The following is a 16,638-nucleotide window of genomic DNA, read 5'->3' on the forward strand; positions in this document are numbered from 1 at the left end:
CAGAAATGCACCGGCTTACTGTACGTCCTCCCCTGAAATATGTCACAAGGTGAACCTGGAAACACATTCTGCTACCAACTGCCAGCTTCCAAACAATGAGGACACAACAGCTGGCTTAACCAGGCTTAAACATTCATTTTAAATGTTTAAAGTGTTTATTTGAGCAGGGCGTTATATTCAAGTCCAATAAATCACAAAAAAACAACACACTGCAGTAACGGTCAGCTGTCAGCTGCCTGTGCCGTGAACATCCTGTCCCTCTGTGTGACACAGGCCAGGGTGCACAGGACAGACCCCACAGAGCACAGCAGCTGCCTGTGCTGCTGTAGGTGACTTCAATAATGAAGCTGGAGTAGAGGAGTAGAGATGTAGAGGAGTATAGGAATAGAGGAGAAGAGAAGTAGATGAATAAAGGAGTAGAGCAGTAGAGGAGTAGAAGAGAAGAGCAGTAGAGGAGTAGAGGAACAGAGGAGTAGAGTACAGGAATAGAGGAGCAGAGGAATAGAGGAGTTTAGCAGAGGAATAGAGGAGTAGAGGAGTAGAGGTTATGAAAGGAGCTCAGCACGCCTCAGCTGTCACAGAACACAATGCAGGGGGCCTGACTGCTGCCCGTAAATAAATTCCCACAGGCTACCAGGCATTTAATGTGCAGTGGAGCAGCACACACATATGCATTCACACACTCACTCACGCACACACACACACTCACGCACATATGCACATGCAGTCATACACACACACGTATACACACGTGAGTGCACACGCATGCACGCACACACACACACGTACGCACACACACGCATACTCACAGAAACACACACAGGGCCTCCTCCAACTGCCCTTGCACTGTCTCTCCCTCTATTGCGTACACACACACACACACACACACACATACACATGCATCAAGTCGTCTGCTCAGAAACAGCTGACGTTTTTTTAACAGACTCTCAACAGCTGACAGGCTACAGGTGGGGGTGTGGGGGGGGGGGGTGGGGGCTATTTAACGCCCATTCCCCGCCCCAGCCCCCAGCCTACACCTGTTAATGCTCTACAGGATCAGCTGCCTGTGGAGACCCTCCCGTAAACGGAGCTTTTTCTTCCCTGTTTGTCCTCCTGTTTTTTCCCCCCTCCACAGTTTATGACCTGACAGCAAGTGTTTAAGATCCGACGGCTGTCAGGGAAACATGCTGGATTTGTACAATAGCAGAGCAAAGAACAGCTATATTGGTTTGAGGCTCAGTGCAGACCCAGATTCCTTCCAGCTGCAACGCATGCTGCCCTTAACTGAGGAACAAATTTAATTTAAATAGCCTACTACTTCTCTCCATTCCATTCTAAGACAGCATCCAATACATTCAAAACTCATTCATTTCCCTGGTAGGCAAATGTAGGCTATACTGCGGTTTAAGCATCAAAAAAATATAACAACTTCTCACGAAGACCACAGTACATCACCATTAGAGTAAATCGAGGCTGTAGTCTTTTCTTTCAGTCAAATTATTGGCCAGGAGAACAAAAACGATGAATTCAATTAAGTTCTCTCAAAGTCTGGTGAAACATCTTGGGATTGCCACAAGAAACAGGCCAACTGAACAATCAAGCTGGGAGCAAATAGGATTTGCAACTACTGATAGGAAGTGTTGATTATCAGGCAGAACTTTTAATTGCGAAGCTCACAGAGGCGATGCGATTAATGGTGACTTGACTTAACCTACAATTAGGCCTAAGTACAAATGAGATACCAGAGATTTCAATTCAGCAAACAATGTCAAACAAACATTTTCAGATACTTTGTCGGTGTAAGAACTTGTATCAAGTGAAGTTTCAATTTAAGGTTATTAGAAATTTAGGAGAAAAGAAAATTATATGCAAGGGTACCTACAGTAAACGAAGAGAATTTAAGACGTAGGCTATACAAGCTTACGCTCCAAAACCTCATCAGATCTCGGTTCCATGGTTAGACCCACAGTTTCAAAAGCTTAGAGGTGAGTCCCTTGACAAGGAATAACAGGTGTGTCAAGTGCTGTGAAAATATTTATGCTATACAGAAAACCCAGTTCAGTATATAATCTTCTCAAGATAGCATCTCAAAGAGATCTCATCTTCTGCTTGATATTTAAGAGAACTACTGCAGATTGTTTAAAACACAAGTAGACAGTGCTCAGAAAAATACTTTGAAAACCTTGGTCCTTTGAAATGGATGAAAAATGAACATATAAGCAAAGAAATACCAAACAAAATCTAGTGGCACATGTTGTACAGAGAAAAGAATGTGGACTGTGCTTTCTACCTCAGACTACCTCCGTCTTTGGCAGCTTGCCTATTACGAACGGAAAAGATAAAAAGGCCCTAAGCCTGGGGGTTTAGCCGTAATGTGATAACCATTTAAATAACATAAACAGCAGCAACAATCCTCCGGAGAAGCACGGAGTGGTTAAAACTCAGACCCCACCGTGGGATGAGCATCAGCGGACAGAAAAACAGCCTGGGCGGTTACACAAGACTCCCAATGGAACACCGAAAGGACCGAAGCAGGGCTGCAAGCTCCTGCTCCTGGAGATCTACCGTCCTGTACCTTCTCACTTCAACCCTGATTCAGCACACCTGATTCTACCGATTAGCAGCTGAAAAAGATCCCTAGCTGTTCAGTGAGATGTGCTTTGTTAGGGCTGGAGCGAAAATCCTGTAGGTTTTACACGGCAACCCTAACAAAGTGCACCTCATTCAAAGCATTTTGCTAATTAGTAGAATCAGGTAGGGCTGTGTAATAACTGTAATAATAATAACTGTATAGGCAATCTTTCATCTTTTTTCTTTTTAATCATACCTCATAGAGTAGTAAACAACCAAATGTCAGAGGCCATGTGAAAAAAAATCATCATTGACATCTATTGGATGTTGGTAAGACAGCAAGGTCACACATCTTCTATGTGATCTTGTTATTTGTTTTTTCAATTACTTGGAAGCTGCAAGACCCTTCATTGATTCCTTTGAGTGCTGCTCATTGTGGCATGATGCCAATTCAACGCAGAGCTGGAAATCGCAAAGCAATGATGTTAACCACAAAGCATCAAGGAGGCATGATCTTAGAATTGAGAGCTAGCTAGCTACAAGATTTTTATAGAATAAAACTAGTCACTCGTTGTGACAAGGACATTTCTAATTGGTTTATAACGTTTCTGTAAGTTAAAATAATAAGACAGTCAATATTTTTTATACTAGCATTTGACTACACTTTACATTGCAGTAGCTAGCTACTTATAGAAAGACTAGCTGGTAAGCTAGCTAGCAAGACTTTGAATTACAATAAGAGGTTGTGGTAGCTAGCTAGCTAACTAATTAGGCTACCTATTATGTTTGACAAACTGGCAATCGAGCTGCCCACCTAACTGGCTAGGAACAACAAGCCAGCTAGCTAGTTGTGTCCTGGATACTCAATACCCGGAAAGTAAGTAGTTCAGTGTGAAAACATTTTAGAACTTAAAAGTACAGTCTAAAATAGTATAACTTGGCCAGGGTAGTTTTGAATGGACTTAAATGGGGAAATTTTCTTTTTGGCACCAGTGGTTCATTAAACCGCAATGCCACAGGTAACCACTGGTGTTTGCAAGCTTCAAAGAGAATTCCAATCCCTAGTTCCCTGGGATTTTTTTTTTTTACCACCGCATCAGGTACGATTAATTTTTTTAAACATACCAGATCGTGCACGCCCTGTGGTGGCAGCTCTTATTACACTTTTTTTAAATTTGATATTTCGAGCGATTCGATATATCGAGCAACCCTAGAATCAGGTGTGCCAAATTAAGGTTGGAGTGAAAACCTACAGGACGGATCTCCAAGAACAGGATTTAGCAGCCGGGATCTACTGTATGTGGATGAATAAGCAGGCTTTTATCTGCTTAACCAACACCGGGAATGGAGCAATTAAGTGATGCATTCACAGCACAATGACCCATACAGGCGTGAAGTGACATCAAAAATGTTGCAACTGCAGTGTATGCATGATGGAGTACTCTCTAAATTAGTCTTTAGAGTCCATGAACCCAACATCACACAGCACTGAAGGCAAATGAAGGCACAAAAGGCTTTCTTTTAGCCATTTAAAAAATGAAAAACCTAGTGCCAACAGCAGATTCAAATTCTGGTTGGCACTTGCCAATTTATAGTATCTCTTTTGATAGCTGTTACATTACCTTTAGAGTCCATACTGTGTTCTCATTAACACCATGTTGAAATGGTAGCTGTATTCAAATGAGCTCTGTCTTCTATTTGCAAAGCATTAACAGCTGCCAAAACATAGTCTCTCTACACAAAGCCATACCAGTTGCCCTCTAGAAGTCACAGAGACCATTTTATTTCAACAGGTGAAATCTGCTTTTATTCAACAAATTCTTAGCTAATTTACCTCTGTCACTCAAGAAAATACTTCAAATGAGATAACTAGCGTTTCTACACTGCAATGGCCTATTTATTGCCATACTTGAATTGTAAGAAATATCGATCTACTTTATGTAACACCATACAGTAACTATTGTAATAATAAGTCTTGGTCCAATAGTTCACCTTCTTATCTTAACGATTACTGAAATAACCAAGAGAGAATAACGGACCGAGTAATTGACTATGGTAACAGAAACAGAACAACACAAATATAATTGACGACCTACATCCACATATCACTTTTGTATGCCTTGTAAAACATTCAACATGTCTACTATAACTGTACAGCGTAGCGTGATTCAGCGGCCAAAATCCCAGCGTTCCTCCTGCTTTCATACTTAATAACAGCCCCTTTCTGTTAGGCACTGAGATCACACGCACGCTTGCTATTGAGACTTCACTTCTGGGCCATCCAAGCACACAAGCCGCTGTTTGCTAAACCGAGCCTGAATTCTTTATTTTGGAATCCAGTGATATCAAGCCCTACGCACAGAAAATAGAAAAAGAGAATATGATCAACACAGGGCTCACCATTACACATAAGGCTGCTGTGTATAGCCTATATATACACACACGCATATATATTCATATGATCTGAACATTAAAGTGAGACGGAGGAGGAGGGGAGCAGAGAGGGAGCAGGCAGGTGATGAACAGGGAGAAATGGCAGGCGCACAGATCAAAGGGAGAGGGGGGGGGCGGGGGTGTAGGGTTTCAGCTCCTGGCCGAGGCGCGTGCTGTTTCAGCTGTGCAGGAGCAGCAGCCTGCGCCTGATCCCACGTCGCCTCTGCTCTCTCTCCGACCGCACGCCGCCATTCTCCCGCCAGCACCCTGGGAGCGGTCCCCCGCAGCCCACTTCCCCTCAACGCCGACGCGCTCGACAAGCCCGGCTAACGCCAACATCCCCAGCGCTGTCCAAACGAGCGGCTAGCTCAGAGGCGACACCCCGTGCCCTACGCGCCGCCACAGTCAATGGAGCCGAATCCTTTCGTTTGAAAGGGGAGCACGTTGCGGAAAGTTTGCCAGTCACAGCGGACAGGTAGGGCCTAACTAATAGCTACACTGCATGTTAGCCACGACTCGCTACGCACGCCGTCATGCATTGTAGGAGGTGCGGCAGCCATGGAATATTGCGCTGATCTCCCTGGCAGCCGAGGTGCTGTAAAATGTGAAAACGCACGCGTTTCAACAAACACGCACCCACCCACACACGCACCCTATTACTGCAAGTCTTCCCCACACATGAGTATGGCGCAATCACCCAAGCATGTAAGATGTTCACAACTAAGAACTTATGTCAACTGAGACCATGATCAGTAAAAAAATATTAAGATGATGATGATAATAATAATAATAATAATAATAATAATAATAATAATAATAATAATAATAAACCAGCTGCCCTGGGATTCCTCAGAGCATAAGCAGTGTGACGCTGTGCTTCGACTGCGCTGAAAACTCCTGGAGTCAGCGCAGCTTTGGGCCACACAGCACAGAGTCTGCTGAGGCCAAGCGCTGCCTGCCACAGCGCACAGCAGATCCCCGTGTCATTCGCGCATGTGCGCCGCTTGACCCGCATTCCGCCCACTGCCTGTAGGCCGCGGTCATGTGACCCTTTGGTCGTACCACTCGCTATAAATGGTAGGCCAGCGTCATGGCGCCCAGGGACCGGCAAGACAATCATTTTTATTGTTAAAAATAAAACTAACACCAAAAAAATAATAAAAGCCAGTGGGCTCTGTAGGGGGTATAAACGGCCTATCCAATATTCAATCTAAAGGCACAGAACCCCGTGGGACCCCAGCCATAGACAGCAGTGAGATGAGCACCGGTTTCACACAGAACTCCCACACGCACGGTAATCCCAGATATAAATAGACGGGATATTCACGCCATTCACGATTTTTCATTTATCGAGGTTTTATTTTTGCCTGCTCTCCAAACAAGGTCAAATCACAATGGCATTTATTTCTGCAAGTGTGATATGTTCAGCAGTTTCACCCCCTTCTCTCTCAGCTCCGAGACAGACCAGATAAATTTAATATTGCGATCGGCGTATTTTTAGAGAAATGCATGACTTAAACAAAGAGTACGGGCAGGGATTGCATATTCCCCCGTCAGCACTTCCAGATTTTATGAAAATCTGAGGGGGATATTAAACTCTTTGCACAGTGCACATCCTATTCAAACTAGTAGCTGGCTCAAACGTAACAATTTCATTTGATATTCTATTTTACAACCACCTAAGCAACGCTGAACCATGAAACCCAGTGAACGATATCAAGTGCTTGTTTTTGATGGAACTAGGCTACTCCTTTAAGGCTTGAGCAGCTGTCTCTCCTTTTGTAAGGTGACACCAATGGCCACATCCATGCAGTCCACAACACTTTTTTAATGGAGCGCAACCTACAGAGTTAAACCAGACTTCTCGAGTTTGAACAATTTTCAGAGGGTTTTGCCAGTGTTATCGTCCAATGTTTTTTTTTTTTTCAAACAAAAATCAAAACAAAAAATCACTGTCTAACGTCAATTTGTGTTTGTACTGCAGCCAGTCTATTTCCTATCAAATCAAGATAAAAGTGTTAATGAAGCCATGAAATTTAAAAGCTAGCGTATCCCATGTGGTGCTACCATCTTTGGTCAGTTGATTTGATTGCACTGTTACTGTTGATAATTCTTTAAATACAGGATATGGGACACTTTTGTGCATTCACTATTTCGAGTTCATGAAACTCTTCTGCTAAATCATGATGGCTGACCCGGTAGGTTTTTTTGCGAATGTATAACAGGTGTTTCAGTGAATCCAGATGCTCCTTCAGTTTGATGGATAAGCTAATTAATTTGCCAAAGCAGTGCAAATCGATATGCCAAACAAAGCTTTATGGTTTCTATTATGATAGTGGAAAAGCTGACTATAAATTGTCCAGGAGCGCTGAACGCGACCATGCCCAATGGGAGTGACTTCTGTGAGAGCCCAGTCAAACAGAATCAAGTTTGAGGGAACTCTTTTTAAAAAGGAGGCTCATGGGAAGGATGAGCTCACTTGGCACCAAGCCGGTTCAAAATTGCATACGCTTACTGAAGGATTTGGTAGAGGTCTGGTGCAGGAACATGAATCTCCAATGTTATCGCTCGCGAACAAGCGCAGAAGAACTGTTATCCTACGCCAATGAAACTATGCTGAGTGTTAACAGGCTGCTCCGTATACAATAGCCATGTATTACTGACGATTTAACTTATTATGAAACAGCCGCAGATGTGCAGCGCTGTGGACGACCTGACCACATTTCCTCAGAAAGCTCTGCTGCACGTAGCTGGAATGAGAAATAGAGCAGCCCGATTAGAATACAACCACTTTCCAACCCTGCACACAAAATCGAGCAAACGCTGTGCTAATTTACATCCCACCATGTTGTGGCGAGGGAAAACAGTAGTGCTTAAAATAGAAAACAAAACATATGTTGTAGGCTACATTCAGACCAAAACAAACTGGGGATGCCCACTGACGTGAAAATAGCTGATCAACATGACCCAGAGACAGAGTGTTATTCACCGCTTAAAAAAACAACTGCTGTCACAGTTACACCATAGGTCCATGTGCGGGCTTCCTTTAGGAAGGGAAGTAAAAGCAAGGTGACACTCAAACTGAGTGTACGAATAAAATCCGGCATGAAACAAATGACTGCGTGAAAAAGGATTTTACACGTAAACAACCCTAATCTGAATGCTACCGGTACTACACGAAGCCAAACTGCACAAAAGCAAGAATCAATACTGAACTGTTCCATAATAACCCTACAAAAATGAAAACATGACCCCGAGGTGACACGCAAGCCGACCTTTGACTGCGGTCCTTGGCCGTGCCGCTGTGCTCCTATTACAGAGGCATCGGTATGCGACCCCAATGAAAATCGGCCATGAACTGCAAGAGATATCCTTTACAGTTGTACCCGTCAATAAGGAAGCGACGCTCTTCTTAAGGGAGCGAACAGACCTTGCCGGTAATCTCCGCGCTTCGCGGGGCTGCGCGGGGCTGTGCGGGGCGCTGGGCTCAGACGCCGCATTTCCGCCAGATTAATCCAGGTCAGACGCGCTCTTATCTCACAAACACACCGCGGCACTTCGGAGCTCATTCCAGCTGTGAGTCCCGGTAATGCTGGCTTCTCACACGGTTCTTTCACACTTGCCTTTCCCTTCTCTCTTCAGCCAACCCGTTTGACCTCCACGGTTTGAAAATCACGGATTCTCCTAAATATGAGTGTGTACTGTGGATTTTTTTTTTTCCATGACCGCATGTCTGGATTGCCTTAAACAAAAAAAACTTCTTAAAAGGTCAATTCCGTGAAAATCTTCTAAATCAATTTCATCCGAGGCTCCTCTCAATTAATTTCTTTCAGATTCAAGAACCTGGAACTTAGGACAGCTAATCAAATATCAGCCTACTTACATAATGTAATGTTACATACATACCAACATAGGCCTATATAGGACTGAGCTCTAATGTAGCCTACTTAATTCGTTTTTTTATTTATTTTAGAAATAATAGATGAATCAGTAATTTCACTATGACAGAGCCTGCACTGCTCATAAGGTTGGAGCTTATCCCAATTTTGGCAGAGTGAAACAGCAAACTCATTCCCCCAGAGAGGACATTATTCTTATCAAAGGACACTTCCTTGCAGTGCACATACTTTCACATTTCTGCTTTCCAAACACAGAGAAATAATTTATGGCCTAATTGACAGACACTGATGTGACCTGGTTAGGGATGGAACTTTCTGTGGACTGGGTAGAAACTCTTAATCAGGACATTGGGTCATTAAAATGTATGAATAAAGTACTGGTTAAAACAACACTTAACCCTGAATGCCTGCTGGAGTTCCCACAGGAACACAAACAGCAGTCTGGGAAGCAGTGCTGTAGGGGTAACCCTCAGCAGCTGAGGTGCCTGGGATATTGAGGCCATTTAAGTGTTCTAAGTGGAGCGTCTCCACTTCCACCCACCATTTTGCCCTCCTCGTCTCCATGACTGAGGTCACGGGAGTTGGCTGCACCCATTTGCAAAGCTGTCATTCCAAAGTAGCCACTCCCTCCGCGCCACCATCCACACACCCACACACAGACAATTAAACTGAGTTTCACGTGCTTGCCAACACAGACAGTACAGTTAGTACATGTACTAACACACAACCGTGACAAAGTCCACATAAACAAATTACAGATCAGAATCCTATTCATAACTTTGGACTGCTTATAATTCTTATTTTGACGAGGCTTTAATTCGGTGGTTGTTGTCATTCAAACAGTGAACTCAGAAACCTTCAAATATCACCAATTCACAAAATGTATTAAGAAGCAGAAGCTTCTTAATGCGTTTAAGCAAACACTAGAAGTGACCATCCAAGAAACGCGTTTTGCTGGACACATTAAACACGACCAGCACAATACTGCTTTTCCTTTTATTTTTTTTGGACGGGGGCTGGAAGGTCCAGTGGTGTCTCAGCTCTAAGTCGTGCTCGCCCGCCCATTGCGCTGACAGCAGCGGAGCCAGGCTGGCCTCTGCTGCCCTCTACCACGGCTCCTCCACACAATGCGCACTTCATTACCTTAATTGATATTTAAATCCTCCATTCAGGCTGACGCTGGCTCAATTAAGAGCTCGTTGGAGGAAAGATTAGTTGAGGTAAAGAGGCTTCCACTCCGTACGAGGGGACCCAGCCTCGCTCTGAGCTGTAGGCCCTAATCCTTGGATGACAAAGTAGCAAGCGGAGCTCAATTTGAGCTGACACGTTTGTTCGAGAGGAGGAGGTTTAGCTAATGGCACCAAGCACACTTGGCTGGAAATGTGTAGAACAAGGAGCACCTATAACTGCTCTTGTTTCCCTGTGGCTGGATAGAGTGCTGATCGTCAGTTTATCTAATGATGTACTGGAAAGAGGGGTCAGACTCCTGGAGGGCCATGCTACGGTTTTCCTTGCACTCAATTTGCCTGTGCATCAACTGTTTCAAAACTGGAAATTATCCAGTAGTTTATTAGCATATACACTGTGAACTTACCAAAACAGTTTGTATATAGCACACACTGAAATCGGAGTTCCTGGGATTGCTTGATCAATTGACTTTGAAACCTGTGTCCTTCAAAGATTAGAACTGGCAAACCCTGATCTGAACTGATTCCATTTAAAATAAATAAATAATTTAAGTCTATTCCTCTGCCATACAGTCTAACAGTTAAGACCATAACTCAAACGCTGAATTAACGAGCACATGTCATGTCGGGAATAGTACATTTTAAAGGGTCAGAAAAGTTCACTGCTACCACATTGGGAGGGGGGGGGGATCACAAACCTTGCACTGCACAGCTTTTTGAAACCCTGGGGACCTTGAGCTACACTGACCATCTCTTCTTTATCCTAATCCCGGGATCACTGGTGTTCCTCTTCTTCCAAATCCACCCCCCCCCCTTTCACTGCACATCTGTACTATGGCCCTCTACATTGAGATGCATCCAGAGGTAAACTACGCACACTACACCTGCTTCACACCAGGAAGCTGCTGCCAGCCAGAGAAGGTGACTGCATGCCCTATGGAAATGACTGAAGGAAAATAAAGCAACTGTAATGACATGGATGGCTAAACCGTTGGTTAAGTTAATCTGCAAAGCAGTAGGTCTTTGAGGCCTTTCAAAGATTTGAATGACACACAAGGCTAGTTTAAAACACTGACAGCACATGTTGTAGAAGAGCAAAGATAAAACAAATCAACAAACTTTTGGCAAGACCCTCTCGGGCCTTCTTGAAAATTGCTACATTTGCTACAAAAATGATGCACTTTGAGACATAGTTCACTGAAAGGACTAGGCCTACCTTCTAGATTGTTTTTGTGACTACCTGGATTTTCTTTAACTGAGTAGGCCTTCAGCCTTCATCAAAAATGAATCAAAGTCTACAACTATAAAACTGCATATTCTGAAGCATTTTAGTGCCACTTTTTTCCCAAAACACCATCTCTGATATTGCATATTTTCTGTGGAAAACTGCACCTGCGGGATGTAAATTTGGGGAAGGAAACATTAGTCTTTCATGTGGGTGAGGGGGTGCTCTCCTAGCCTAAAAACTCCCTTCAATGAAGAAACAGTCCATTACTGCATCAAATATAGTGAATAAAACCTAAAGATGATGTGAATTCCCAACTCTTCAGCTAATTCCTTAACCTACTTCTTTGGTATCCATTAAGGAACAACTCATAAAAGCAATCAATCATTACAAAAAAACCTGTTTTAGTATTCTCAAGTAAAAGCACGAACAGCAACCATGACAACACCGAGCAGAAACTGTGTTTATGGGGCCAGGCTACACAGACAGAAAAGTACTGTATCTGGTCTGAGGAATCTCTGCGTCAGAACAAGTCTTCGACCAGCTGTCTCAGTCACCCCTGCTAACATTTCCATTACGGTCTGTCTCAGTCACCCCCGCATACACTTCCATTACAGTCCATCTCAGTCACCCCCAGTTACGCTTCCATTACAGTCCGTCTCAGTCACCCCCAGTTACACTTCCATTACAGTCCGTCTCAGTCACCCCCAGTTACACTTCCATTACAGTCCATCTCAGTCACCCCCAGTTACGCTTCCATTACAGTCCGTCTCAGTCAACCCCACATACACTTCCATTACAGTCCGTCTCAGTCACCCCCAGTTACACTTCCATTACAGTCCGTCTCAGTCACCCCCAGTTACACTTCCATTACAGTCTGTCTCAGTCACCCCCACATACACTTCCATTACAGTCCGTCTCAGTCACCCCCAGTTACACTTCCATTACAGTTCGTCTCAGTCACCCCCAGTTACACTTCCATTACAGTCCGTCTCAGTCACCCCCAGTTACACTTCCATTACAGTCTGTCTCAGTCACCCCCACATACACTTCCATTACAGTCCGTCTCAGTCACCCCCACATACACTTCCATTACAGTCCGTCTCAGTCACCCCCAGTTACACTTCCATTACAGTCCGTCTCAGTCACCCCCAGTTACACTTCCATTACAGTCCGTCTCAGTCACCCCCAGTTACACTTCCATTACAGTCTGTCTCAGTCACCCCTAGTTACACTTCCATTACAGTCCATCTCAGTCACCCCCAGTTACGCTTCCATTACAGTCCGTCTCAGTCAACCCCACATACACTTCCATTACAGTCCGTCTCAGTCACCCCCAGTTACACTTCCATTACAGTCCGTCTCAGTCACCCCCAGTTACACTTCCATTACAGTCTGTCTCAGTCACCCCCACATACACTTCCATTACAGTCCGTCTCAGTCACCCCCAGTTACACTTCCATTACAGTCCGTCTCAGTCACCCCCAGTTACACTTCCATTACAGTCCGTCTCAGTCACCCCCAGTTACACTTCCATTACAGTCTGTCTCAGTCACCCCCAGTTACACTTCCATTACAGTTCGTCTCAGTCACCCCCACATACACTTCCATTACAGTCCGTCTCAGTCAACCCCAGTTACACTTCCATTACAGTCCGTCTCAGTCACCCCCAGTTACACTTCCATTACAGTCCGTCTCAGTCACCCCCAGTTACACTTCCATTACAGTCTGTCTCAGTCACCCCCAGTTACACTTCCATTACAGTCCGTTGTCTGGGCTGCATTTTGGCGCAGTCGCGTTCGCCCCTGCTGCGGTTCTGCTGCTGCAGCCGTGCGAACACGTAGTCTCGTTCTGCGCGTGTTGCGTCTCCAGTGCAGACAGTTTCGGTAAGGAACACCGACCAGCCTCTGAAAGATCCCCTTCAAGCCTGCGACAGCTGGCAGATGACTTTGATTTCCAGTACATGTGCACACAGTGTATCGCAATGGATCTCATGCTTCACATGACACTGGCATTCTCGCTCTACCATGACATGCCTCTCATATTGTCTCGCACACTGGCTCAGTGACATGCTTGGTTAAGCCCTCGGCTTAAATAGGTTCACATTTTCTTAACTGTACAGAATCAGGAACAACATCTGGATAATAAATTGACTTTTTATTAACAATCTTCCTTTATTTAGGTGTATTTTATTATTTTTCATACTAATCCTTCACTTTAAATAGTTCATATTTGTCTTTGTATTATCAGTGATTTTGTTATATTTGACTCTGGGGCAGAAGATCCAAGCTACCCAAGACAATTAAGATTGACTGGACTGAAACAGCATAAACCATGTCAAAGCAAGATAAGAGGATGCCACATAGGAAGTACAATTTTTATCATGTTCATATCCACAGCATCTTACATTGAGCGCATTCAATGAAGGCTAAGACAACACTATATCACAATCATTATAGGTAAACCTTTCTTCAATGCTAACTGCTACCAGGAATCACAGTACTAGGAGGATGAAAAAAACACATCTTTATATATATTTTTTTGTTTTTCTGTAACCGACTATCCCAATTTGTTCCCGCCAGTCCAATCTGCAGAATACACACTTCCCCCTGGCAGATTCCAGGCCATTGGTTTTGGTTTTGGCCAAGTTCAAAATTGAGCTGTCATTTCCAAACATTAAACATTCCAAGATATTGTATACATTACAAACAGCTTCTTAAATAATAAATATTGCTATGTTGTACAAAAAATGAGGTACGGAAGCAACTACTTTACATACAAAAGATTTACTTGAGGAGGTTGTGGAGGTTGAGGGACACTTAGCAACGTGCACATTACAGCCTGTTAGGAGCCATCGAGCAGACAAAAAACTGCACCGAGTTATCATAAATCTGTTACGTGCTGAAGCTCTCCAAATAGGTGGCATTAGGTGAAGTGAGTCTCAGAGGAAAGAGACAGCCATAGAGCACCCTGCTGAGAATCACGACTCACCACCTGACTGCACTGGCACAGCACTCAACGGCTAATGAGCTCGACTATTAAAAGGCAAGGTTGTGTTTGTTCACTTCCACCCTTTCAGATTTTACACCATTCATCTATTGCCTTTCAATATGCTCATTAATCCCACTCTAGTGCCTCCATAGAGATTATGCCTTGTGGTTGACTGTACTTTTTAACCAAGAGAAAAGCAAGTGGGAAATGAATCCTGGTTGTTTCTCTGGCTCAAACATTTGGTATCAGTGTCAACCCGGGGCTTAGCCTACATGGTAACTGTGTGTGCTGTTAGTAGCATGTTTACAAAACAATAGACACTTCATCAAAAATGCATAGGACAGTAGTCTGTAATGCTCTAAAACACAGTGCCACAACAGGAAATGATTCCAAGCTTGAGGGGTTTGTAAAAGCCAGCTGCAAGCAACGTGATAAAGATGTGCACCCAGGGTAAACTGCTAAAAATTAAGAACTTCATTCCAGCCTGACAAAAAGGGAATACAACAGCAAAATAGAGCAGCCGTCATAATAATAATAATAATAATAATAATAATAATAATAATAATATTTATAGCTGATTGGCCAAATATATACTTAGTAACGACTACTACTACTACTAATAATATTATTATTATTGATCATAACAATCTGAACGTCAGGTTGGACATTCTGAATGAGGTTTCTGTCGCCCAGATAAATACAGAATACTGGAGTTTTGAACCTTAGTAAGCACGGTGCAGCCGTCCAACACCATCGTGGTTCTGCCTGGGCTTCAAAAGACAGCCTTTCGTATGAAACTATGTGACAGCTTCATTCTAACGAAACGCGAGCAGTTAGCTTAATCGTTATGTTGCGATGGATCCAAATAACGTCCCCATAGTTGGGAAGGCTAGCTCGCACAGGTTTCACTCGTTCTTTAGATATATTATATGACAGAATAACATTAACCTAATCTGTTGAGGGAAATAGCCTTTGTCAGTTCCACAAAGAAAACTTACTTTATAAACGCTGGCAAAGTAACCCTTCACTTAGCAGCTAGTCCAGACATCAAATCATCAATTAAGTAAACAGCTAAGTAAGTTAACATGTATTTACCGGTAATTAGCTAGTTGCACAAATAAGAAAATATAAAGGTCGCCAAGAGCGCATTATCCTACATTTCTAGTTAGCTAGCACCAATCAGATTTCTTCACCATCCAGCTGGCTAGCTAGTATGATGTGAGAACAATCGAGACAAATCCATGACATTTGAGTCGAGCATACCGCACTAGTTTGCTAACGCGTCGCTAGCTAGCTACCTAGCCAGTTAGTCTGACAGCTCCAATCCTGACCTGTCACGACTGTTGCGCACATCTCAAACACTTAACGTACAAATTATATCTAGCTAATTAAGTACTTCACAGTAGCTACGAACCTAAGTTGCTAACCTTGGCAGTGTACACTGCTGAAGCTAAAAGTAGCCCCCTGTCTAGCTATCACCGTTTGAAGTCCCTTATGAGATTAAATCCATTAGCATGACAGCTAGCTAGCTAACGCTACACACATTAAAAAATGGACAGCTTGTTAGCTAGCTACTAGACAACACTAACTCTGTTCCGACAAGCACAAGCTTGTCACTCAAAATAAAAACGCAGTTGGACGCAAACAGTAGTATAGTTATGCAAAATCAAAACACAACCAAGCTGCCAAGGTATCTACCGTGCACACTGCATTCACAAACTTGGGTAACGTTATAAGAACCCCTTGCGAAAGCGAGCCGTCATTAGAATCGAAAACAACATAGCTAGTCAGCAAGCTAGCTAGCACTAACATACTTAGCTATCTAGCTAGTGACTTACCGAAGAATAGTGTATCCACATCAGTGAAGTTAAACAGTCGGACTGTAATAACTATAGCTAATAAAATAAGTTAATATCAATAACGGTCAGCAAATGTTAATTTGCTCGCTTGCTAAAGAAGTCAGTATCAATACAATAATAATCCCCTTTCTCTGTTGCAGTACAAGGTAACTACTTAGTTCAGTCAAATGATACAATGTAGAAGGGGCGTGCGATCTAGCTTGGCTGGCACTTCGTTATGATTGACGTATGTTTAACCAATAAAAACCAGGCACTGATGTTTTTTATCCAATCACAAGAAATTCACGAGGAACTGTGTGTAAAAATTGAGTGGGTAGGAGGGCGAGGAGGAGGGATATGGGCGGGTGAGGGGAAGGGGGGTCATGTTCGAACGGAGTGTGCGTATCCCTCCGCCTTGTCAATTAGGCTTAGTTTAGCTAGGAATCGTCTCAATTAAAGGTGTAAAATGTGTAAAATTCCAACCCACTCACCGT

The 16,638-nt window shown here is 43.5% G+C and overlaps 1 protein-coding gene across 5 annotated transcripts in view; it reads right to left on the bottom strand.

Moving 5' to 3' along the window:
* mef2d (myocyte enhancer factor 2d) overlaps positions 1 to 16,348 on the bottom strand; it is a 63,725-nt gene extending 47,377 nt beyond the window's left edge. For all 5 annotated transcript variants that reach the window (XM_035379570.1, XM_035379552.1, XM_035379542.1 and 2 more), the window contains exon 1: positions 16,145 to 16,348. The gene's annotated coding sequence lies outside the window, so the exon portion shown is untranslated. The remainder of the gene's footprint in view (positions 1 to 16,144) is intronic.
* Between the last annotated feature and the right edge of the window lie 290 nt (positions 16,349 to 16,638).

The sequence above is a fragment of the Anguilla anguilla genome, chromosome 1 (assembly GCF_013347855.1).
Source record: "Anguilla anguilla isolate fAngAng1 chromosome 1, fAngAng1.pri, whole genome shotgun sequence".
In the NCBI taxonomy this organism is placed as follows: Eukaryota; Metazoa; Chordata; class Actinopteri; order Anguilliformes; family Anguillidae; genus Anguilla; species Anguilla anguilla.